Source organism: Panthera tigris, chromosome A3 (genome assembly GCF_018350195.1).
Source record: "Panthera tigris isolate Pti1 chromosome A3, P.tigris_Pti1_mat1.1, whole genome shotgun sequence".
In the NCBI taxonomy this organism is placed as follows: domain Eukaryota; kingdom Metazoa; phylum Chordata; class Mammalia; order Carnivora; family Felidae; genus Panthera; species Panthera tigris.
Genome location: NC_056662.1, coordinates 67,560,298 through 67,586,011, shown reverse-complemented (window position 1 = coordinate 67,586,011; position 25,714 = coordinate 67,560,298). Strand labels below are relative to the sequence as shown.

Sequence of the window (25,714 nt, the reverse complement as noted above, 5' to 3'; positions counted from 1 at the left end):
CTTATTTTAAATGAAGTCGGATTATGTCAAAATTATGAGCCTATCACAGGAGAATCTTGAGTAAACAATTAATTTTTTTCTGGCCTTCTGGTTTACCAAAATTTTTTTTAAAAATAGGAAAAAGCAAATGCTGAGACACCTAACTTGCCTACAAAGAATGAATTAACTAAATGAACTTTAGATATCCAGAGGAGGAAGTATGTAGCCATGGAGTCAGAAAAATATAGGTTCTGATCCCAGCTCTGCCATTTACCAGATACCAGATACCATTTATTTCGGAGTGTGACCCTGGGGGTATTGACCTCTGATCCTGTTTCCTCATCTTGATTGTGGGAATGTCAATGCCATGAGATTGTTAAGGGAATTAAAGGACAAAACTATGTATAATATGTGATACATTGCAGGTATCTAATGTTGGTCTCTCCCCATTGAGGAGTCCTGAAATGCTTACACCTAACATCTTCACTCCCAAACTCAGAAAGTTTGTCCCAACCAGTGTTTCTTCATTCTGACTGCAATTGGAATGACTTGGAAAGTTCTGAAAAATCCAGTCACCCAGACCCTACTCCAAATGAATTAAAACAAAATCTTCAGAGGGGAGACCCAGGCATAAGAATTTTTTTAATAGCTCCCAAGATGATTCCAATGCGCAGCCAACGTTAACCACCATTCCCTGGATTCCTATTCCTGTACAGTAAAGACTTTGCCAGAAAGTTACACTGTCTTCCTAAATGAGCCTAAAATAAGCTTTCCTCAAAGATTTTACTTCCATAGAAATGCCTAGAGAAGCTGCCCATCACCTCTGTGATCCCCCATCCCTCTGAACACTCAACCCTCTCCTCAAGGCTCCCATCATAGCCCCTCCCTTCAGCTCAGGAAAAGCTAGGTTGCAGATCATTTGCACAATAGTGGGAATTAGCAGCTGGGTTATTTCCCAAACCATTGGTCATTTTAGTCCTGAGGTCTCACAATGCAATCTATAAAAGGGTTTTTGACATGTCAAGGTTGATGAAGTCATCATAACTGAAGTTCTCTCTATTTTGCCTCAGAAATCACACCCAGGAAGTAAGCACCTAGAAGTCATTCTCTGTTTCTGGAAGTTTCTATCCTGGGTAGATAAGACAAGGGCTTTGAACTGTCAGTTTCACCCAATAGTAGGGGTTCCCAGGGAGGGAAAGCCTGCAACCTTTTTAGCTTAAAGCAGAATGCTAAGGCAGCTAAAACAATGGCTTGATCTTATAGAAACTAATTGCTCATGGCAAAGAGCAACACTTTTTTTACCACGTTCCCATACTTCAATAATATGCGTGTGCTAAGCACTTTTCATCATCTCATTTATTCTCAACACAACCCTATCGGGTGAATACTCACATCACGCATACATTAAAAATAAAGAAATGAATACCCAGAGAGATAATTTATATTACCCAGATGGAAGTAAATCATAGGTAGAAATGAAACTTGAACCTAGGTCACAGAGATACCAACACCTAATCTTTAACTGAATACTACCCCACAGTGCCAGCCACTGACTGACCCATAGTCCCAATCAGCCTTCATCCTAACTGATTGGAGGGGTGGGTCCTAGGTCCTAACAGAATCCAAGTTGGGTAAAGTGACCAGATCACTGTAACCATTCCTACTGTTGGGAAAACAATCCAAAAAAATAATCTTGCTTCTGCTATTAGTCAAGGTCCTAGCATGAAACAATTCTACCCAGATGTTTAAAATGAGGAGAACTTAATGAAAGGACTGCCCTCAGAGGAATGAGCAGAGTTAGAGAACCAAAGGGATGTCAAGCTCCCAGGAATGAATAACAGGAGGAAGCCATTCCTACCCCGAATCCTGAAGGGACAAAGGGAGAGGTAAGACTTACTGTAGCCTGATGGAAGGATAGCCACCAGCAACAGCTGTGGTCACCAGGGACACAGCCATGCCCAGACCTTTGGTACCCAGCAGAGAGGGAGCTGGTAAGAAAGCCCAACTTTTCCCTCTCTCATACTCCTAGCTGGTGCCTCCCTCTGGTCAAACCCAACCAAAGCCAACCAGGAAGAAAGCCTGGATCAGGCAGCCCAAAAAGGTCAGGTTCCTGGGGCAGAGAATATAGCAGGGAAGGGAGTGCATGGTCTGAACTAGGGGTGGGGACAAGAGGAGAATAATCCAAGTGAAGATAAATATGTAGGTTTACTGGGATAATTATACACACTGTAAAATAATTCCTCATTTTTCAAAAAGGACTTCTTGGGGCACCTGGGTGGCTCAGTCGGTTAAGCCTCTGACTCTTGATCTCAGCTCAGGTCTTGATCTCATGGGAGTGAATTCAAACCTTGAGTTGGGCTCCATGCCACACATGGAACCTACTTAAGAAAAAAAAAGGGACTTATTTAAAACGTCTTTCCTAAGAACAGTAACTGTGGCTTAAGTTTTCACTGCTAAGTTCTTTACAGAGGTATTAGTATGAGTCTCAGTTCAGGTCAAGGGTGCAAGAAATACTATACCTTTTTATTTTCTATGAACTAATTTAAACTTTTATTTTGGATGGCAGGATGGCAGGAAACTTCACCTCAGTTGTCTTTTGGGCTTTGCCAACCCAAGAGACCACAGTACTAGGTGCCAAGGTATTAGGGCCTTCTGGCCTAGGTACCTGTACACATAGGCTCCTTCAAGAACATCCACTGTCCTAGTTAATGTAGCCTTACAGAACCATCAGTGCTTCACTCCATCTTCAGAGGCACCATGGATAGGCCTGGACCCCTCCGCCAAAACAGGGGAACCCAACTACAGCCTCCCATACCTGTAGCCATTATTCTCAAGGGCTTTGTCAGGAAGTAGAATGTGGGTCTCTACAAAACCTCTCAATAAATTTGGAAAATCTCCTTTTAGTCAGAGGAAAGCCTCCCTTCCTCTTGCTTTCTCCAACCTCTTTGTTTTTTCCACCATTCCTCTTCTCTCTTCTACCTTCTCTCTAACCTCTATGTTCTCTGATGGGCTTCGGTTTTTAAAAACAAAATTTGGAGAGTCCCTGCAGGCTACTTCTCCTTCCCTTCTCACCACCTAGCTCCTCTAGGACACTGCACTGTGCTTCAATGGGTTAGAGACAGAAGGTAGAAATCTATACAGGAAAAGACATAAATTAATATCTCACAATGTGATCCAGCTACACATAGATTTCTCCAAACTTGAAGACAACATATGCCCTGTTTTTACTAATGAGGCTCAGAGCAATTATTTGCCCAAGGCTCCACAGCAGACAAGGATGCGCTAAATCCTCATCCACCTCCAAAGCCTACCTCCTAACCAGTTTGCCAGAGATGGCAAACAGATTTTACTTCTAGACCCACTCCTCTTGGCTGATATGACAACCTAGAAGCTGTGTTGAGAAGGATTGGGATTCCATAACTAGCTCATTGGGAAACAGTGCCATTATTGATTGCCAAAGACAATCTGTGAGTACAGCAGGTATATGTATTTTGTATCCATTTACTAGAAATCAAGCCATTTCTTATATACAATAAAATGAAATTTAAAATTGCTTTGAATTTTTTTTAAAAAAATCACTTTATACAAAATTAAAGGGACACATCTATCCTGTGCAATGTATCACCAGGGCCAGGAAGAGAGCCCATCAGGAGGATCTCCTAAAAATCAAGAATCAATACTTCTTTTAATATTTAATTGCATCCTTCTTTTATTTAAAAGGTAGAAGAAGGCTGCCATTACTCCTGCCTGATATAATTTCCACTAGGATAACCCTAGAAATTAACTTGTAGAGCCTGTTATCTCTCTTCCTTCTTACTTCCCCTCCTCATCTCCAACCAATCACCTACCCCAAGGAAAGCAAATCAGCAAAGCATGGATTATTTCATTACATTTTTTCTTTCATTCTCCTTTCCACAACTCTTTAATGTTCCTCCTTTGAGCACTGTGGGTGTGTTGCTTTTCCTTGATTTATGTGGAACTGGGATCTTTGTCAGTTTAATTAAGAAAAAATTACACTGCTGTATAGGCTTGTCAACTTAATTTTCAGGATTTGTCTTGTTTTACATTGTAAACCTTGGGGACAATTTGTCCTGTCTTTAATCAACACTTGAAGGTTTGTTTTCTTTTTTTTTTCTTTCTAAAAAATTGTTTGTTTGTTTGTTTGTTTGTTTTCAAGCCCAATGTGGCAAAAATGTTTCACATTTTCCCTTGTTTCATAACCTGTACTATCATGTTTATAATCACTTTGCTTTGAGGAAAAAGATAAAGTGTTTGTGTTTTTATTAGAGGAAGCAGATTAAGCATAATATAGTCGAGTTCAAAGAGTACTAAACAAAGAGTCAAATGATCTGGTTCCAGCATAGTCTCCCCCAATTTTCCGGATTGGGTTAGATATTCACATGTCTTCTTTTTTCTGTAAAATGAGTGTAACTTCACAGGTAAGTATGAAGCCCATGCTCACTTTGGAATTTATGGATCCTGTGTTAATGCTCTTTGGTTGCAAGCAAAATTACTCTGGCTAATGTATATAAAAAATTGAATAGAGCCTGAGATCACTTACAAAATTGCAGAAGGAAGTGAACTGTCAGGCCTAGGGAAGACACAAACCAAAGAAGTGCTGGAAATCTCAACCACAGAATTTGCAGATCTTCACTCAAGGGCATTACCATGCATGAGGTGATTGCACTCTGACAGCCTTCCATCCTCCTGTACCTTGGCTCAAATTTAGAAGCTCCAGGAGACAGAATTCAATCGGCCCAATTTATTCCTGGAGTGAGGGTGTAGGATACTATTTGGAAGACCAGCCTGGAACAGTGTCAGGGACACAACAGTTATTACCATAAGAGGGACGAGAAGGAGGTCAGGAAAGCATAATATGCAGGTAAAAATAAACTGCTACCTTGGTCCACTGCTTGGTAGTTCCCCAGGACACAAACACATACACACATACACATGCACACACACTATTCTCTAGGTCCAGAACTCCCGGAAAAATCCATCATGACCATATCTCTGTGGTCTGCACTAAGAGATTAAGTGATAAACAATCCCAAATAACCTGAGAGGAAGATAGAACATTAAAGAAAAACTTTTTAAATAGATTTTACAGTAAGTAAGGAGATGCACGGAAAGGCATCCCCCCAGCTGGCCATAAAACTACAGCTGGTGTTTATGGCTCACCGCCACCTGTAATACCCACATCATGTTCCTCTGACCTTTGACAAGAAGCTCTGACAGAACCAGCTGAGGTTCTGCTATCACAGGAGGAGTGAGTCTTCTAGGGGATCTGAGCCTTCAATGGTCTTTCCTGTAGAGGAATACAACAATTACACATTAACATAGACCACTTGTCATGCCATAGTAAGGCTTCCTTAGAGTAAAATCATTTTCTTTATGCAGTAGCCACCTGACTTCTCTTTGATAATCAAGGTGAGTCACTCCAGTCAATTCTATCACCACCTTTTCCTGTCCCCAAATAGTGTGAGGAGCCTAACATGCTCTGGTGGCAGTCTCAACTTCCAATTCTGTGAACCCATTCCTGCCCCTGGTGAAAGAATCTTGTATTTGGTTACCAAGACCTGTAAACCAGCGGAAGCCAGATTCCCAGAAATAGAGACCAAAATTCAGAAAGCACTATATAAAATCATTAAATCCTTCTCCCTCACTGGGTGAACAATAATGAAGGATGAGAATTAGGCAGATAAGAGTAACAAAACCTCGAATAACAATGGCTTAAGCAAGACAGGAGTACATTTTCCTCAGGTAAAGGCCCAGGTGGGTGGCCCAAGGTTATTAAGGCATTCCATAGCTACTCTGATGGATATCATCATCCTCTATCATGTCTAATAGGCTCTGATGGTCTAGTAGATTGATCTGGTCCAAGCCAAGTCAATATATCTCAATTCTAACCAGTAAACAAGAGAAAGAAGGAGAAGAGAAAATCCCCTCCTGGAAGTTACACTAATTACTCATGTCATATTTGCTAGATTTTACTCACATGATCCCACTGAGCTACAAGGGAGCTAGAAAATGAAATCTTTATTCTGAAGAGCCATGGGATTTGCAAAAAATCAGGAGTGCTATTTCTCTAGAAGAAAGGAAGAAAAGATATTAGAGGATAACCAATGGTCTCTGCCATAGAAAATGAATGGGAATTACCAATTTTCTCCCCTAGGAAACGGGTGGCAGTGTATGTTCTAGAGCAGTGTGGAGATCCTCGTTCTCCAAATGCCCAATATCCTCTTGGGGATCCTCATCTTAGCTATCTAGATACTATGCCTTCCCAAACAATGTTCTAACTTTCCAGAGCCCTGGAAAAGACATAAATCCACCAATACTGTAATCCAACAACCGTAAAATCTATCTCTGTGTTTCATTTTCAACATTCCCATCCCTGTTGAGTTAACAAACAACAAAAGATTCTTTCATCATAATCGCCTAAAAGCTACAGATTTAATTTCCTGTTTCGTGGTAAGAATTGTGAGATAGGAGCTTGTCAGAAGAGTTATCAGAAGAAACCACCTTGGACGCAGACTGACATTCACCATTCCCTTGGATGAGTCCATGACAGCAGCTATCTTACCCACTCCCCCAGAGCTTCATCCTCAAAGAGCATGCAGTCCCAAGAAAACAGTGTTGGTAATCTGAGTAGCTCTCTTATCATTTAATAGCATGAGTTATAGTTACCATCCTAAAGTAAAGAGGAGGAAGAAGTTGAATTCCCTTTTGCTCCACCTTGACCCAATAACCAAGTTCAAGTGCCCCATATGTCTTTTGCTTGCAACCCTCTTGCTGGTAGTAATTTTGACATCAGTTTAAGTGTTATAAAGGAGTGTTGGTTAGGAGATAATATCCTTTAAGGCTCATGCCATCAACCTCCATATCTCTCTATCCTCTTTATACCACCATTTTCTGACCTCCAAATCATCTCCTCATTCACTGAAGATTTAGACAACTGCAGGCCTCCTGAAATGGATGCAAAATTGTGTGTGTGTGGTTTATTATATTTTTTTCCTTAAGAGAGGGACCCCATAACCTCCCCCAAAGATAGTTAAGAATAACTTTTTCAGATATTAAAATTGCCCCTAGTGTTTGTCACATGTGGAATCATACTCTAGGGTCTTACTCTCAGTTCACAGCCTCCCATCTTTCCATCTACTTTCCTTAGTTACTCCTCTGATGGTTGAGTCTATCACCTCTTTAAAGTTTCACTTTAATCCCTTTCACCTTAAATTCCATGATCCATTCTTTCAACAACTTTTCATTCATTTGTCAATTCTTTCAATCAGTGTTTACTGAGCAAGTACTATTTGTTGGGCACACAAAGGTAAACAACACAGACAGTTCCTGCCCTAATAGAGAATACTTTCTGATGAGAGAAAGGAAAAGAAAAAAAGCAAAGAAATAAGTAACTCCAAATTTGTGATTAGTGGAATGAAAGCAAACAAGAGCTAAGCAAAAGAAAATCAGGAGAACCTACTTTAAATAGTGTGGTAGACAAAATTATCGTTCCCCCAAAATGTCTACATCTTAATCTCTGGACCCTATGAATGTGTTAAATTACATCTCTAAAGGGAATTAAGATTACAGATGGAATTAATATTGCTAATCAGATGACCTTAAAATGTGGAGATTATCCTAACATAATTACAAGAGTTTTTAAAGGTGAAAGAGAGAATTAGGATAACCAAAGAATGGCAGCATGAGAAGGACTTGACCCACTGCTTCTTGTCTTAAAGATGGAGGAAGGGGTAATGAGCCAAGGAAACTTAGGTGGCCTATAGAAGTTGAAGAAGGAAAACAAATGCATTCTCCAGAAGAAACTCAGCCCTGCCAAACCCTGACCTTGAGGACTGTAAGATAATAAATCTGCATTGTTTAAACTTCTAATTTTGTGGTGATTTGTTATGGCACCAATAGAAAAGTAATATAGATGGAGTGGACAGAAAAAGTCTTTCTAAGGAAATGGTATTTAAAGTATAACCAAAAAATGTGTAAATGCCATGAGATGGAGAAAAAGTGTACCAGGAAGAGGGAAGGATATGTGAAAAAGCCTTGAAGTTGGAAAGAGCTTAGTGTGTTTGCCAACCCAAAAGTAGAACTATGTTGCTAAAGTTCAAAGACTGAGGGGGAAAGTTCCATACACTAAGTCTTAGAAAATCAGGGCAAGATCCTACAGCTGGATCATGTAGGGCAGAGTGATTTTTCCAAAACACATATCAGATCATGTCACTCCTCTGTCTAAAAAATCTCCTGGAACACCCGGGTGGCTCAGTCAGTTAAGTGTCTGACTTCAGCTCAGGTCATGATCTCACATCTTATGAGTTCAAGTCTTGCATTGGGCTCTGTGCTGACAGCTCAGAGCCTGGAGCCTGCTTCAGATTGTGTGTTTCCCTGTCTCTCTGCCCCTCCTCTCCCTCACACTCTGTCTCTCTCTCTCTATCAAAAATAAGTAAACATTTAAAAAATTTTTTAATAAAATAATAAAAAAATTAAAAGTCTCCCAGGGGGGTTCTCAGAGTCCTTCAGGTTGATCCAAATTTCTCAACACATTTACCACCATCTGGATTCCTGACCTGGCTTCTGTACCACCACATTTCTTGTGTTCCAGTCACTTTTCAGTTTTAAGTATTTTGTTTTCTTTCGCAGCTTGTTCACTGCTCTATCTACCTGAAATACTCCTTCTCCACCTCATAGACTGCTCCCTCCCTTAGGTCCCACCTTTGATGTCTTTTCCAGTAGGTCTGGTTCTGCCACCCCTCCAATGGGCTTCCTTAGCATCCAGTCCTTGTTCCCATCCAAGCATATCGTGGTGCTTGGAACCACTGATATCACCTTGAATAAGTACCATCTGATAAATGAATCACCTTTACTCTTTATTTCCCACTGCTCCTGAGAAGTTTATCATAGGAAGTTTTTCCCCTTCCACACTGAAAACCCATAATGATGGGCCCTCTGATTTTTTTCATCACTCTTAGAAAACAAGATGTAACTTGATCACTTGAAGTGGTAAAATAAAATCTTAATTGATAAAGTGGAATTTACACTCTAATATATTAATCCATGACTATCTTCATCCATAGTTAAGACTCCCTTCCATTTCTTCACCTGTTAGAAACCTATGGTAGGAAGGCCTCCTGCCTTAGAGAAAGGGCATATGGTTGGTTTCATCACCCTTTCCTTCTCTGCATAGGAACATCAAGGAGAGAGAATGGGAATGGATTCAGAAGGTTCTTACTTGACTAGTACAGTCTTATTGATGTTTTGGTCTTGCTGAGATAATGTTTAAATCTGATTCTATGTGACTTCAGGGTTCTTTGGAGGTTCCCCAGCTGGGATTTACTGACTTGCAACTTCAAAGATGGGGACAGTGTCACCAGTTCTTCTGCCACTTCTTCTCCCTCTACCTCGGGCTTTCTGGCTGTCCCCCTCCCGCCCCTCCCCCACCTCCAACACACCCAGACACTCTCTCCATCATCAATGTCTTCTTGCCTGGTAGTATACCTGAACAAGAGTTTAAATAACTCCAGGTAGTTTTTCTCTACTGCATGACTAATACCTGGTCCACATTCCTTTTGATGTGACAAATTCTGGGAGTGCAGTTCAATCTCAACCCATCCTTCCCTGTTCTGCTGCCAAAAATTCTTATCCTCTAGATTTTTAGGATGGGGATCAAAAACCCAAGTCCATGTGCCAACCAACTGCAGGGAGCATATATGAATCACTTCAGGTAATCTTACTGAAGTCCCTCTCTCTAGATTTGAGGTGATAAGATATAATTAGTTAAGACAATATTAGTAACCTTAACAAAAAAAATCCACAAATCTCAGTGGCTTACCACAATACAATTTATAATCAAAGTGGGAGGAATAACTGTTCCATGATGTCATTAAAGGTTCCAGGGTAATGAGGACTATGCCATCTTCAACACATTGCTTTTGAAGTTGCCCTGGGTATCAATATCTTGTTAGCAAGTGAGGGAAAAAGTCAAGGCTTGTGCAGGGAGGTTTTTAATGAGCCAGGCCTGAGAGTAAGCATTCATACTTCTACCCACATTCCACTAGTCAGAACTCAATCCATGGCCACACCCAACTGCAAGAAAAACTGGGAAACATAGACCAACTTGAACAAGAAGAAAGGAGGCCAGTTTCTGCCCCAAGGGAAAAGCACACATTGGCTGATCTAGGCTGATCAAGTGGTGATCTAGGAAGACCAATGGACTCAGAGTCAGGACACCCAACTTTCGTCCCACTCCTGACTACCTCTCAGGATGTGGGCAAATCAGTTCACCTCTCCCCGAGCCTTGGTTTTCACATCTGTAAGGTGAGGGATTGGACTAGAGGATGGGCAGGCCGCACTTCTCTTGTTCTGTGGGTCTATGACCCTATGTATCACACCTGCAAATGGAGCAGAGCCATACTTCAAAAGGCATTGTGCCATGGCTGAGGTGAGGGGGAACATTCTGATCACACACTGAGAACTACTTCTTCAGAAGCATCTTTTTTCAAAACTGAAGAACAGGAGTCCTCTAGGAGGAAGCACATATGGAGACTGAGATCAGAAAGTCTAAAATATATCTAGAATCCCACCCTTTCTCACTATCTTTGTCACTATCACCTTATCCCCTTCTCTCTCATCTGGATTATTGCACCAGCTTCCTAACTGGCCTCCCTCTATGCAGCCTCTTTAAAAATTTCAAGCTGTTGGATTACTATTGCATTACTCCAAAGGCTATTTATTTCAATTCAATCCAAAAAGTAATTACAGAGCACACCATTCTTATTTCTCCCACCATTCAACTTGAGGTACTCACCTACCCCCCCCCATTTCTATCTCTGTGTACCCCATTCCTTCAACTCACCACCCAAACTTTTCTACTCACTCCATGAAATCATTCCTGGCAAAAGTTATCTTCCCCTGCTCTCAAACCCTACTATTCATCATCCACTTATATGCTCCTATGCTAGAGGCTAGTTATTTGTGTACATCTTCCTTCTCCACTAAATTGTAAGTTCCCTGAGGGAAGAGATCATATATTATACTATTTGCATTTGCTCCATGCTAGGTGCTTAATTATTTATTGAATGAATGAATGACTAATGACTGTGGAGAATTGTTAAAATCGTTAAAAGGCAGGAGCAAGGCAGCCCAATTGGACACAGCAGTGAGCCTGGCTTCAGCTTGGCAAGTGCATTGTTTTCTGATTGTTTTTCTCAGAGTCCACTGTGGGTTGCACTGAACAATCTGTAGGAAGAACTGTAGGTGTGAATCTTCAGCCAAGATAATGATTGCACCGGGGTATGATTCAATTCAGTCTTGCTCAGGGGCAGTATTAGGAAGTGAGTTAAATGAGAGATCACATTCTGTCAAATCCTGAGAAAATGGCTGGGCGCCTGCCAAATGAGAAATTGCAGCTGGACAGTAATTTTTTTTTCTCTTTTCTCTCTTTTAAATGGGAAGCTGTGTGCTCTGAAACAAAACAGAGCATGGAGATGAGAAGTTATTTGAAGAATTCAATCAATGTAGACAAGTGTTCTGCTAAATTCATATAAAATAAGCCTTTTCTCCCTTAGTAGCATAAAATTATGAGCTAGTTATATGAATCCATGTTTCAGCCTCCTTTTCTCTTTGGCCTATCTGAATAAATGACTGTAAGCCAGGCTGCAGCCAGTTAGCTTAGTTGGACAGAGCCATAGAGTATATATCATGTTGGCCATGAGCCCGATGCTCCTGGGGGCCCATTAGCCACACTTATTCACGTGTCCTGATCATGCCCCTAACCACAGATGTACAGCATGCCATGAGCACAAACTTATCCAAGAAAGGTAAAAGATTGGCACAAACCCATCCTCCCTATTAAAAAGCAGCTCAGATTCAAATGGTGCATCCTACCAGCATCGGCAGCAATGCCTTAACAGCACTAGGCATACTAACTTGCTCACAGTAGGACTGTCATAAGTATCCATCTGATCATGTGTCCACTATGATAACTCTCAAAAAATAACAGCTGTCAGCTATTGAGCTTCTCCTCTGAATAATTCACAGGGCTACACATTTCATATACCTTGTCTACACATCAATCCTGAGAAGTAAAAATTAACCAATTTTGCTGTTGGGAAAATTGAGACTCTGAGAGGTCCAGCACCTAGTACAAGGTTACATGGCCAGTGTATGGTGAAGCTAAGATTCCAATTGAGGTCCAACTCTGAAGCCATGCATCCTTCCACTTGAGTATGCTGCCCACTCCTTTTGCCAAATCCATCCATCCCATTCTTGGGTCAAAGGCAATAATGGACACTCTGAAGACTGTGCTTTTTCATATATGTTATCTCATTTATTCCTCCTCAGAGACTGGTGAGGTAAACAAAGCCCACTTCACTTCACTTTCTCTAAATCCTGAGAATTCTCATTATTAGATCACATGGAAACTGAGGCATTAGAGTGAAAATTATTTTCATCTTCACAGTGAAAGTCACATGTCCCTATTTGAAAACCTGCCATGACTTTCCATGACTATCCAACCACATTATTGCATCACATAAGGCCCTTCTGGGCTGGTATCCCCCCCATCATCAGTTTCCTCTCAGCTCCTTCCTGCCTCTCTGCTCTTGCACTATCATCTGCAGCCAAAGCAAATTGTTCTCCTTTCTCTGAAGATGTCATGATGTCACACACACAGTAGCCCTGACCCATGCTAGTCCCTCTTTCTGGAAAACCTCTCACACTTGCAGACTCAGCTGTTCCCCAACTCCCTCAGGCAGAGTTGGCTATTACCTGTCAGTCTTGCCATCACCTCCAAATGAGACGGTCCACATGCAGCATGCTGAGTGGGTGTCCACCTCTATTCATGCGACTTCCCCACTAGTGATAGTAGTGACTATCTCCTCAGGGGACAGGCAGTGAGAGCCGAAGCCCTCACAAAGGACCACACAGTGCTACATACTCTGGATGTGTTTACAGAGCTGAGTTTATGGACCTCTACTCTCTCTTCCCCTCTCATCCCCACCCCCCGGTCCTTCTTGCTTTTCTCCAACATTTCAGGCAAGCTCTTACCTCATAGCCTTTGTCATGGCTCTTTCCTTTGTCTAGAGTCTCCCTCCCAAGCAATTCACTGGTGAACAAGGCCTTCTCTGAACTCCCTATTAAATTGCTATCCCTACTCCTACCCCAATACCCTTTATTCTCCTTCAGTATGCTTTCTTTAAAGAGGTTCTCAACATCTGATAGCCCATATGTTTTTTAATTTTCTTTCTCATGAAGGAATGAGTGGATCTTCACAGCCCTAGCTCTTCCCACCTACAACCCGGTTCCTAGCACAATGTGCTTGGCCATGGTGTTATCTGGTCCCCTCCACTGCCTAGAAAATTCTAAAAGGTTAGCCAAGCCCATTTCATTTCTAGGGCCAAGACAAAGCCAGAAAACCAAAAGCAAATCACAATCCAGGAAGAACTGTGGGTCAGGGCAGGCTAATTATGTCTAGGCAGTCTCTCAAAGCAAGTAAGTCCTAGAACAATCACTATCTGGAACAAAGGTGCAGGCCCAAGGGAACAGAGAGCCAGGGAAAATGAAAGAAAGCCAGGACAACAAGTCAAAGCAGGCCAGGGAGAGGGCAGTGTGAGAAAATCACAGAAATGGTAGGCTTTGATATGTGTCTGGTGATGAATTGTATAGGTAGAACAGAGTGAGAAAACTAATGTTTGCTGGACAAATGAATAATCAATGGAAAAACTAGGTGACAGTCCCAAGTACCTCGTGGCTGGTGCCTTTCTGGATCCTCCATTGAACAGCCTTCCTGTGTAGGAGTTGTGATTTGCATCCCAAGAGATACAGGTGCTATGGCAGCGCTACCTCCTATTGCCATGAGCCAACAGAGACTGCCACGAGTGCTCAAAGCAAACTATTCATCTTTTTTCCTGGGAAGTAAGGCCAACATCCCCAACAGATTCTGTTGGCAGAACTGTTCCACTTGATAAACAAAGTACAGGCTTTGAGTTCATGTTCTGCAGTTCTGTCCCCAGCATGAGGCCAGGTCTCCTGTGTGGTTCCACTAAGCAAGTACAAAGCAGAGCCTAAGACAAACTGCTATTCCACCTGGAAAGAGCAAGCAAGCACACTAGGCAGTGCTGGGGTTGTCAGCCAAGCAGAGAACACTAGACATTGGGGAAAACATTTCAAATTGGCATCATCTACTTTAAAGAGTTACAATCTCAGGTGTATTTTCACCCTAGAAGTCAGGAAAAGGTTCGATAAGCACACATAAGTGCAGCAGGACGCTCTCTACCTCCACATGTTCTATTGGAAAGATGGGCAAGGAGGAAAGGGACCAGGGCCAAGAAGTGGCCATTTGTTCCTTTCAAGTCTTTTCATGCCATTCCTTTTATTATACAATGAGTGATTATTTTCTTAGAGTGGAACCAGGACTAGGCTGGAGTGCCAGGGCCTTAAAAATTCTTTATTAAAAATAACAGATAATTTTTATGGGATTAATACTATATGAACTCAATACAGACTCTTATATCACATCAACATAGACATCAATGAGTACACAGATACAGATACAGTTATAAGTATAGATATAGATATATAGTGCAACGTGGAACATAGTCCCTTATCCACCTCCCTATTTCCAAACACATTCTTCTTTCCAAAGATGTAGATAGCAGGGTGTTTAATGACATATTATTTTATGCTACTGACAAATTGACATTACACAAAGATTTCTTAAAAATGAGATTAAATGCAATATGGTGCATCTACACTGTGGGATACCATGTGGCAATTAAAAATTAAAAGTTAAAAAATATCTTCAAGGATAAGATATCCTATCCAAATGGGCAGATCACTGAGGCATTTTGTTAAGTGGCAAAATGCATGAAAAATCTGTCTAATCATCCCATCAGTGCAAAAAACCAAATGTGTATATGTTTATATATGATTATAAGTGCATAAATAAATAACCTGAAGGAAACCCTTAATTGTCATCAGTGTCGATCATACCTGCCTTGAGCCTCAAATTCTGTGTTTTATCACCACAGCTAAACTCTACATAATTACTCGCAAATTACTCTTATGACCCCTAATAAATTTGAGAGAAACTTGAGAGCAGTAACTTTCAAACCATATAGCATCATCATAAGAAGAGATTTTTTTTTTCATGGTTTTTGTTCATGGACATGAAACTCCACTTCAACTATTGTTTCAGGTACAATATATATACCTTTTATAAATCTATAAAATAACATTCTTTCAAATATGAAGGAATCAATGGTTCTCAAAATATACAATTTAGTTACACAAATAATAAATGCCTATAACTTAACAAATCAGATTTTCCTAAACATTCAAATATTGAATACACACTTTTTTTGCTCAAGCTCTCCTCGACATTGAATTACAATCACAAATCTAAAATGTCATATTCTCATAAATGTTTTAAACATTCGAGAAGTAGGCAAAACCCTGACAAAATAGCACCAGTGTTACAGAACTTGTTATTAAACTTAAACTACTTTTAGTGCTAATACATTAATTTAAATTCTATATCTTCTTAGCCTTGCAGTAAGTAATGATACCAAATCCATTCTCTCTCTCTCAAAAAAAAAAAAAATCTCAGACTAGTCAGTTACATTTGCAAGTCCTGCATTATTGATATTTTGGGTACTTGTGTGTTAGGATGGGGGGGTGGTTGATGTGCTTGTGCTTTGTTTGCTTTCTGTTTCCTGTCTGACATGGAATCTGGTTAAGCTATTTTAGGAATTCACTTCCTTTATTATGTCACTAAAACTCTAAGATCACACTTTTCACAAAGGTTTTGGTATCTCCCCTTGAAATAATGTATTGAGATATTTGAGTTTCACTTGGTCAGCATGAACCTTTGTCCTCTCATTACACTATGGTGACCTGGCTGGTTAGCATTATTAGAAAAGCTTATATTCCTAATTACTATTTTATTATGATTAGTAAGGCCATCTAAGGGTTCTGTTTCTTAGGAGATGAAAGATTGGGTCTGTGCAATTACCTCTCCTCCTTAGGACATCTGGACGTTGAAAATCTTGCCTACACACTGTTAACTCCTCTCTCAACTTAGTTACTGTGTGTTACCATTGTGCCAATTAAATCTTGGACCTCTATGCCATTTTTGTATGAGACAGTGAATACTATCCAATTATTCCTGTTTTTAGTAGTTTCTACTATTTTTCTCTGGACTTTGAAAATGAATTTTTTTTATTTTTAATGTTTATTTATTTTCTGAGAGAGACAGAGTGTGAGCAGAGGAAAGACAGAGAGAGAGAGGGAAACACAGAATCTGAAGCCTGCTCCAGGCTCCCAGCTATCAGCACAGAGCCCAACACAGGGCTCGAACTCATTAACTATGAGATCATGATATGAGCTGAAGCCGGACATTTAACCAACTGAGCCATCCAGGTGCCCCTGAAAATGCATTTTTAAAAACACTTCTAAGATGCTATAAGAACAGATATATACTTAATATAAGAAACAAACAAACAAACAAAAACAGCATATAGTAACATCCCCCTGATTTCTTAATGTTCAAATTATTACAATGTGGTTCTATAACCTGGTTTCTTTGTCTTTTCCCTGCCACCTGACATCTTTGAAAGTATTTTTTTTCCCAGCAACCATAGAATATTCTCAAGTTTTCCTATACTGAGAAATGTAATCACTTCCCCTACAGGAAGCTTGGGCTCCTGCTAAGGGCCAATACTTAGAAAGCCAAGAGTATACAAAAGGGCTGCTTCTGCTGTTTGGCCACTTTGGGAAATAACAGAACTGGAAAAAATATTTCTTTGTGAGGGGGGTCATGAGTTCAAAATGATTTTTGTAACTTAACACATTATGCTGACATACCCTACTTTTCTTAGCAATGACTTTCTACTACCTTGACAATAAATGCCCATTCAAGGCATAGTAAAATTTTTATCAAACAAATGCTTTGATCCATGTTGAATTGAAAGATATTTTGCATGGACATGTAGCTTCCCATCATCCTGTTACCTCTGATGTAAGGCTGGTGACTAGTCTGAGCTTCCTTCATTACATGCATTCCCACCCCAGCTTCATACCAACTATTCCTCACAGTTCACAAACAAAAGAGAATCACCTGACCAAATAACTAATATTCTTCTCAAATATAGTAAAAGCATCAGAAGTAGTTCTAATCCTTGAGTGAGCCAAATAAGCTTCAAAGCAGGCCAAGTCAGAAGTATGAGAGTTGTGGGCAGAAATGGACCCCAGATAACAAGGCAAGAAATTACTGTGTGGACAAGTGGTAAGAATATTCTCCTCTGTAAAGGAAATATAACTCCGTATATTCTTTTTTAATTCATGAATTTACCGATACTCTAACTCATCCTTACTGAGTTTGAAGTAGCATACAAAATATAAAACAACTTGGTAAAGAAAGTAGATAAATGGGAATGCAAGCTGGTGCAGCCACTCTGGAAAACAGTATGGAGGTTCCTCAAAAAACTAAAAATAGAACTACCCTATGACCCAGCAATTGCACTACTAGGTATTTATCCAAGGGATACAGGTGTGTTGTTTCAAAGGGACACATGCATCCCAATGTTTATAGCAGCACTATTGACAATAGCCGAAGTATGGAGAGAGCCCAAATGTCCATCAATGGATGAATGGATAAAGAAGATGTGGTATATATATACAATGGAGTATTGCTCGGCAATCAAAAAGAATGAAATCTTGCCATTTGCAACTGGGTGGATGGAACTAGAGGGTATTATGCTAAGTGAAATTAGTCAGTCAGAGAAAGACAAATATCATATGACTTCACTCATATGAGGACTTTAAGAGACAAAACAGATGAACATAAGAGAAGGGAAACAAAAATAATATAAAAACAGGGAGGGGGACAAAACAGAAGAGACTCATAAATATGGAGAACAAACTGAGGGTTACTGGAGGGGGTGTGGGAGGGGGGATGGGCTAAATGGGTAAGGGGAACTAAGGAATCTACTCCTGAAATCATTGTTGCACTATATGCTAACTAATTTGGATGTAAATTTAAAAAAATTAAATTAAAAAATTTTTAAAAAGAAAAGAAAGTAGATAAAGATCAGAGCAAAGAAGAAAACAAGGGTAGAATAGTATTTGAAACTATAAGCAAATTAAATATACCCAAAAAAGGTATGTCAGAATGTCATATACAAAAATTACATGTCCCAACTTCACTTCTAAGTGTCATGGCAGCCAAACCTAAAAGGGAAACATTATCAATTACAAAAACTACAATGAACATAAACTTCTTCAAAGTCATTTTGTTTAAGAGAAAGATAGATTTACTTAGTATTTAGATCTGAAAAAAAAAATTTCTCCTATGGGTCCTCACAAAGGGCAGTGATATAATATAGTTGACAACAGCCTCACTGATCCTCCTTCAAGAAGTACAACAGGCAGCTTTCAGGCTTCCTCTTATGCATCATTGATTCTCCCCAAAGTCCAGTTCAGTAAAAGTAGTTTACAAGAGATCAAAACAATGTGTTCCAAGTACATGGTTCTTTGATGATCTGGCTTGATTTGGGGGATAAACTTTGGCCTGCTGGAGGAATTGACAGGCTTCCAACAATCCTCTTAGAGTTTTATGTCTTGGAATTGAGCTTTCACTAAGAACTGAATAACAGAGTCCGAGGTATTGTCTCTGGCAGGAACCTGGACTACTGTGTCATATACTACATCCCCTATACCCTTTAACAGTCTACCAAGGGGAAAAATTCTCTTCTTATGTCTTTTTCATAAGAGACATTCTCTTATGAAAACTAAAAAGCCTGAGAAGGACTATACCCTTTCCCTGCTGCCTCCATGCCAAAGGAGCATCAGAGGGGCACAACCAGGGTCCTTCCTCAGCAAGTGCAGAATGTCCTATTACACAAAGTAAATGGCTGATACAATCTCAGTTTTCAGATGGGCCATGTTTCACTGTAGTCAATAATTCTAGTTAACATTACATTCAGGGTAGATACTTGTTTTTGTGCCCTTGGGACCCTAAATATGGAGGAACAGCAAGGAAGATTGAGGCTAAACAGAAGTAGGAAGAAACTGTCTAGGAAGTAAACAGGTCAATTTAATATTGAAAATATGATTGAAAGGGAGGAAAAGGAATTATTTATTTGCCAATGAAAAGTATAGAACAGAAAACCATAACATAATTCAGTTCAGTATACATTGATTATGTTCCCCTTTGTCTCTGCAGCCTACACACACATTCTGATCTCCTCCAAGAGGAAGCTTAAGCACAGCAGGTGCTGCCCCTTGTTAGCAGGGGCCTGAAGCCAGATGGGGACCAGAAATGAAGCTTTGGAAAGCCTACTGGGCAGTAGTCTAAGCTGTATACCTTCGATAGGGCTTTAGCAATAAAGCTGGCATGTGATCTTCATCTTTCTGACTCCTCAGAACTGGGTGAGAATAGAAGAGTATTATTTACTGGCCCCTAAAAACCTGAGTGTAGGATGAGGATAAGAAAGGTAAGGAGTGAAATGCTGGACTGCAAGTTCATTCCTAGTATGCTCTGACAGACAACAAGAAATGGTCATAGTAGCCGAAGCCCTAGACCAGGAAGAGAGTGACTTAAGTTGACTAATGAGCCGCTGGCCATTCTGGCACAAGTTAGGAAGCAGGGACATATGTGTATGGCATTTCCAATCCTTATTACAATCTTGGTAATGAGGGCAAGGTGTCTGGTGTCTTCATTCCTCAAACTGCAATTCAAGGCAACTGAGCTATAAGCTCTGTTACTTTTTAGCAATGTTCTTACTCACCAGAATCTTTTCTGACTGCTTTTAGCTTCTATTCTCAATTTTGGACAGGCAATTCTAGAGCCCCTCAGAAAACTCCATGCACTGATGGGTAGGGTCAAAGGAAGCAAAGTACAAAAGCTTCCCGGCATTTCTAACTATAAATAGGTTCAAGAGGCCTGCCTCATTAAGAGCCTTGCTGCTTTCTTTGAAGTACAAGTCACAGCTCAGTTCGCGGGTAAATAATGTAAGTCCCTCACCAGCACCAGGAACCTACACCCAACCCCATGCCCAAGCCTTCCTTCGGAAAAGTATTCTTGTGCCTTTCCCTTTACTTATAGTGAATAGTTATCAATTCGTCAACAAGCCGTTGAGGACTTGAATCCTACAAGTCTCTAGTCAGAAGGAACTTGGAGAACTAGATTAGTCTCTGCTTGCAAGCAAGAGACATTGATTTGGGTAACTTAAATAAAAAGAGAATATTCTAGAACACTATGGGGCTGCTCACAAGATTGAAGGGAAGACTAGAGAACAAAGCTTGGAACAGACAGGTATAAGGAGGCCCCAAAAGGTTTTGCTGCCAGTTGAGTGCTTCCCCCACAGCTGGAATGATGAATTTCAATGGTTCTTCTCTAGCTTCATGCTACAAGACTCAAAGTCCTAGAAGAGAGAGAAACCAGTAGGTCAAGTCTACTGGTCTTGAGTCCCATCATGACTTTTGCTATGCCTGGACTATAAGAGGAAGGTCAGGGAACTGAGCCTGGAGGGCCTCTACTGGATGTCATAATGGGACAGCAAGTCTTGGGACTTACCTACACAACCGCATACAAAGACGAAAAGTAAATTCGCCAGAAGGAAATCAAACTGCTGATAGGGGCAATGCATGATGGGCAGAAACCATAAAAAATGTCCATCTCAAAAATGTTAAAACCAATTCCCTTCTTTTACAGTTAAGGAAGCTAAGATCTAGACAAGCCAAATAACTTTTAAAGCCTAAATAACTTCCAAAGAGCAAGTTTGAGGAAGAGATGGAACATAAATTAAGACAAATTCTACTCACAGTATGGTCTATGAACCCACAGCACCTCATCACCTCGGAAATGCAGGTTCTCAGGCACCATCCCAGACCTACTGAGTCAGAATTGGCATTTTAACAAGTTCTCGGGCAGGGGCTGGGGGTGGTGATTCACATGCACACTAAAGTTTGAGAAGTACTGCTCTACCTTTGTAGGTCTCGACCTTGGTGTCAGGAGTCAAGTCCAGGTATTCCTCACCTGAATTTGATCTGTGATGGCCTTCCTTCAATTCATAGAAAAAACTGACATAAGTGTTTCTTCATCATTTTCTAGCCTCTGGGGCCTATTCCTATGAGCTAGTTAGCACACCCAGACAGAGGGTGGTTTATGCGGTCACCAGAAGCTTAACAATAGGGTATACACTTAAGCCAGATTCCAACACAGTGATGGAAGGAATTCTTAAACTCAAGGCTTGATGAAGGCATTGTTGAGAATGAGTAGTCCCAACAGTGAAATAAGAACCAAAACCTATAATGATATGAATTACTCCATGGCAATTGAGTACAAGAAACATCAATTTTTAATGGTTCTATATCAAATTAAATCTTGATCAGATTCTCCTGCTGAGCAGAAAATCTAACTGCAGTTCTTTAGAAGCACCCCCTCCTTTCCTTGGTTGAATCAAAACGGAGAGGCTTATGGAGTTTTACAAAAATCAAGAAAGGGCCCTTATTCCTCAGTTGGCATGGTCACTGACTTTACCATCAGCCTTTCTACCCAGGGTCACCACTCTGGGAGGGTTGTAGGCATGCCTGCTGTCTACAGACACTCTCTCTGAGTGTCAGTAAGCCAGAAAAGTCATCTTCCCTCTCTCCTCCCCACTGAGGTCTGTGCTTCATTTTGTATTGGTGGAAGTGTGTTTATGATAGTACGATTTTATTGCATACATATAATATAGGCCTGGTTTCTGCCAGCAACCTGCTCCTTGTTTGCCTGCTGGGGTAAAATATGTCAACATTTTATGGTGTTCCATAAAGAGTATGATATAAGTAAAGAGCACCAGTTTGTCCAGGGGCTCTGTAACCTAGACTAGTTTGAGAGGCACTGCTCTTAGCTGCCTGTAATAGATAGATAGCTTTTACTGCTATTGGGGTTTATAACTCAAACACTTCTACACCTGTTAGTCCTAGACCAACTCTTAATCTTGAACCTATAACATGTTGCTCATTTGACTTCTTGTTACCTCTTCCCTACCATCCCATATTCCTTTTCTACTGGAGAACATACTAACTGGTAAAGCCTTTGTGGCTCAGATTATTTTGGGAACTTGGAAAATGAAGGCTTTCTCAATTAATGATTAGTGCTATTAAGACTGTATATATCCATTATACAGAAGCCACTTCCAGCCATGGGTGTGTGTGTGTGTGTGTGTGTGTGTGTGCGTGTGTGTGTTAGGGGAGTGAAAAGGATGGTATAGATGTTAAATTACATGATGTTATTTTAGGTTTGAGCCATTGCCCCCTAAAATTCCTTTCATATTATCAGATGTATGGACTACCTTTACTAAAAAAACAAATTTTCACGCCATAATTAAAATTTTTTTTCAATGTTTATTTATTTTTGAGAGACAGAGTGTGAGTTGGGGAGGGGCAGAGAGCGAGGGAGACACAGAATCTGAAGCAGGCTCCAGGCTCTGAGCTGTCAGCACAGAGCCCGATGCAGGGCTTGAACCCATGAACCGTGAGATCATGACCTGAGCAGAAGTAGCACGCTTAACTCACCGAGCCACTCAGGAGCCCCTTTCATGCCATAATTAAAAATAAGACTATAACTATAAATAATTCTGGAATAAAGAATAAAGAGGCTGCCATTCAGACAGAGGTCTAAATAATTCATAGTACAGCATTTCCTGTGTACAGATTCAGGTTAGGAGAGGGACACCTGAGGTACATAATGTCAAGGAGGAAGGAACCTAGAAAGTAAACCAGAGTACACCCAGGATGCACTCATCATCTTTACAATTTGTCAAGATCTTGCACTAAATGTCAATTCCTTATTCATCCCAAAATGCACTTAAACATGAAACATGGCTACTTTTTTTCCCTCCTTCTAGATCAGGAATTTCAGAGGCAGTGGCCATTCTGAAAATCATTCCAGTAACTTACTCACAGATCAGGAGGCCAACCAGAGTGATCAGGTTGACTCACTGGATCTCAGAAGTCTCTCCAGAACATGTTCCACAACAACAAGAGTAGAAGAAAAAAAAACTGCCCTTTTTTTATGCTCCTTTATTTAATGTTTTTTGTTTGTTTGTTTGTTTGTTTTTGAGAGACAGGGCGCACACAAGCAGGGAAGAGGCAGAGAGAGAGGGAGGCAGAGAATCCCATGCAGGCTCCACAGTGTTGGCACAGAGTCCCACAGGGGGCCTGAACTCACAAACTGTGAGATCATGACCTGAGCTGAAACCAAGAGTAGGACATTCAACCGACTGAGCCACCCAGGTACCCCAAGAGTGTTTATCTATTTTTGAGAACGAAAGAGAGAGAATGAGCAGGGGAGGGGCAGAGACAGAGGGAGAGAGAGAATCCCTAGCAAGCTCTGCAATGACAGCCCAATGCAGGGCTCAAACTCACAAACCATGGGATCATGGCCTGAGATAAAATCAAGAGTCAGACACTTAATGGACTGAGTCACCCAGGCACCCCAAAACTGTCTTTTTGACTCCTATATGTGCCTGATTGTATTCTTTGCCCAATCAAAACAATATACACTGAGTTCTATACAATTCTAAGAGGTATTTGGCAGGGTCATACCTTCAAGGAGCTTTAGTTTATGTGGGGAAACAAAGCATATGCATAGAAAGAAAACAAACAGTACACAATGGTCTTTAGTCAGTGGAAGACACACCAACTTCAGAGGCGTTCAGATGAGAAAAGAAGGGGTAGAGGAGTTCTCATCATTAGCCAGAGTAATTTATTTAGTAAAGACTATATGGAGGACTAGGGATTTCAACTTGACCTTAAGCAGTGATTCTTCATTTAGGATCAATGTTCTTTTAAGGGGTACATGAATGGAGCTTCAGGGGCCAATGAACTCTTTGGATATGCACTTTTCCAGGATGAAGGATGGCCTTCAACAGATTCTCCAAGCGGTGACTAAAAAAGTTACAAGCTGTTACCTTGCAAGAAATTGCATAAGTAGTGAGGAAGAAAAGCATCATCCTAAATGTGGGAACAAGTAAACAAAGGCATGGTGAGGGAATGAACAAGCCACATTCAAGTGGAATATGAGCAAGGCCAGTCAAGTGGTTGCACTGGTCCTATGTCCATCTAAGGCAATATTAAGAAATGGAGCTAGGAAACCAGATTAGAACTGGATGGTAAGTGGCCTTTGACTATCAGGATTATTCTGTGGGCGGTGGTCAGGTGAATGACACAGTGACATTGGATTTAGGATGATTAATTGACCACTTGGGGCAGGATGAGGTAGAGGTTGGTGAGCCTACAGTCACAGAGATGAGGAATGAAGGTCAAGAAAATGAACAGAACTGGTGGCTGTAGCCATGGAATGGATGACAGAGATTTTGGAGGCACTGAGAGAGGAACTGATAAAATTTAGCAATTTAGGGATATGGAAAGAGAGAGGAAGGAACCAAAGGTAACAGTGGAGAGAACGCTGATTATGGAGAACATGATAAAGACTTTGATTTCCAACAGATGGAGTTGGAGGTGTTGTCCCAGTTATAGTCGTGAGACCCTTTATCAATGACACATATATTCACATATCCAAAAGTAAGATCGGGGCAATCTTCTAGCCCAGTGCCCTCGATCCTAAACAATTGATTTAGTCTGACTTCTTGGGGGATTCTGCATTGTTAACCCGAGGCTGTATCATTCTTGTTTTTTACTTGCAATCTTTCTGTAAGCATTTTCTCAGGATGACGTTACCACTGTGTGATTAGGAGACAGGCAAGGACGTAAACATTCCAATAAGATAAAAGCAGGCCTGCTTTCCCAGTACTCACACAGCACTCCAACTTCATTAGGCTCATGTTGTTTCATTAGACTCAATGCCATTTAAATTTTTATGTTCATTTCAAGGCTATTTGTTTTGACAAAGGATTTTAAGAAAACGCAGGAGGAACTTTCTGGGTTTTATTTAACTTTATAACCATCTAATTTACTCCCCAATAAAGGGATAACTAAGCATTCCTGTTATGCTGCTAAAAACCTCTTTGCATAATTTTGAAATACAATGCAAGACTCTGCAAGGACGAAATTCACGCCAAGGAAATGCTGACACAAGCTGTCCAATATGGGGGGGAGGGGTGGCGGGCGGGGCAGAGAGTTTAGGAATTCAACACTTCTTCTTTTCATCAGCGCGCGCGCACGCGTGCGCGCGCACACACACACACACACACGCTCGCTATAGGACCCAAGACACCTCTTCTACTTTTATAGTGTTACTTTTCTAAACAAGTGTGTCTCTCACCCTGCCACACACAGGATAGTTGAAGCCCAGCAGGGAGTTTCCCACAGCCCAGAGGAGCCAAGAGACAGGGGACAACAATGACTAACAAGGGACAAGGGGATTTATAGGGACAGAAGAGGAATGTATGGATCTCATGGAATCATTCTTCATTTCTCCCCAAGATGACACTCTAGTTGACTCAGATTTTCTCACTTGTCCCCTTAGGAATCAAGCCTCTGCTCACCTCTTCATTTTGTAAAATGCAACCCCCCCCCTCCCCGCCCCCTACCGTGGTAGGCAGGACTTCCCTCTTATCTATCTAAATGCATTTGGATATGTGAATATTTGGCAACTTAAATCCTACCGCCTCCCTGAAACTTTTTCTATTTCAGGCCCCTGGAACATCATCTTCACTCACTTAGTCAACCAACAAACACTTCTGAGCACCTGCTAATTGCAAGCACGAGTGTCCATTGTACA

At 40.8% G+C, this 25,714-nt stretch overlaps 1 long non-coding RNA gene across 1 annotated transcript in view; it reads right to left on the bottom strand.

Annotated features, from left to right (window-relative positions):
* Nucleotides 1-25,714, bottom strand: part of LOC122237315 — a 91,561-nt gene that overhangs the window by 26,989 nt on the left and 38,858 nt on the right. The window contains exon 2 of the long non-coding RNA XR_006215716.1: nt 5,196-5,287. This is a non-coding gene — a long non-coding RNA (uncharacterized LOC122237315). The remainder of the gene's footprint in view (nt 1-5,195; nt 5,288-25,714) is intronic.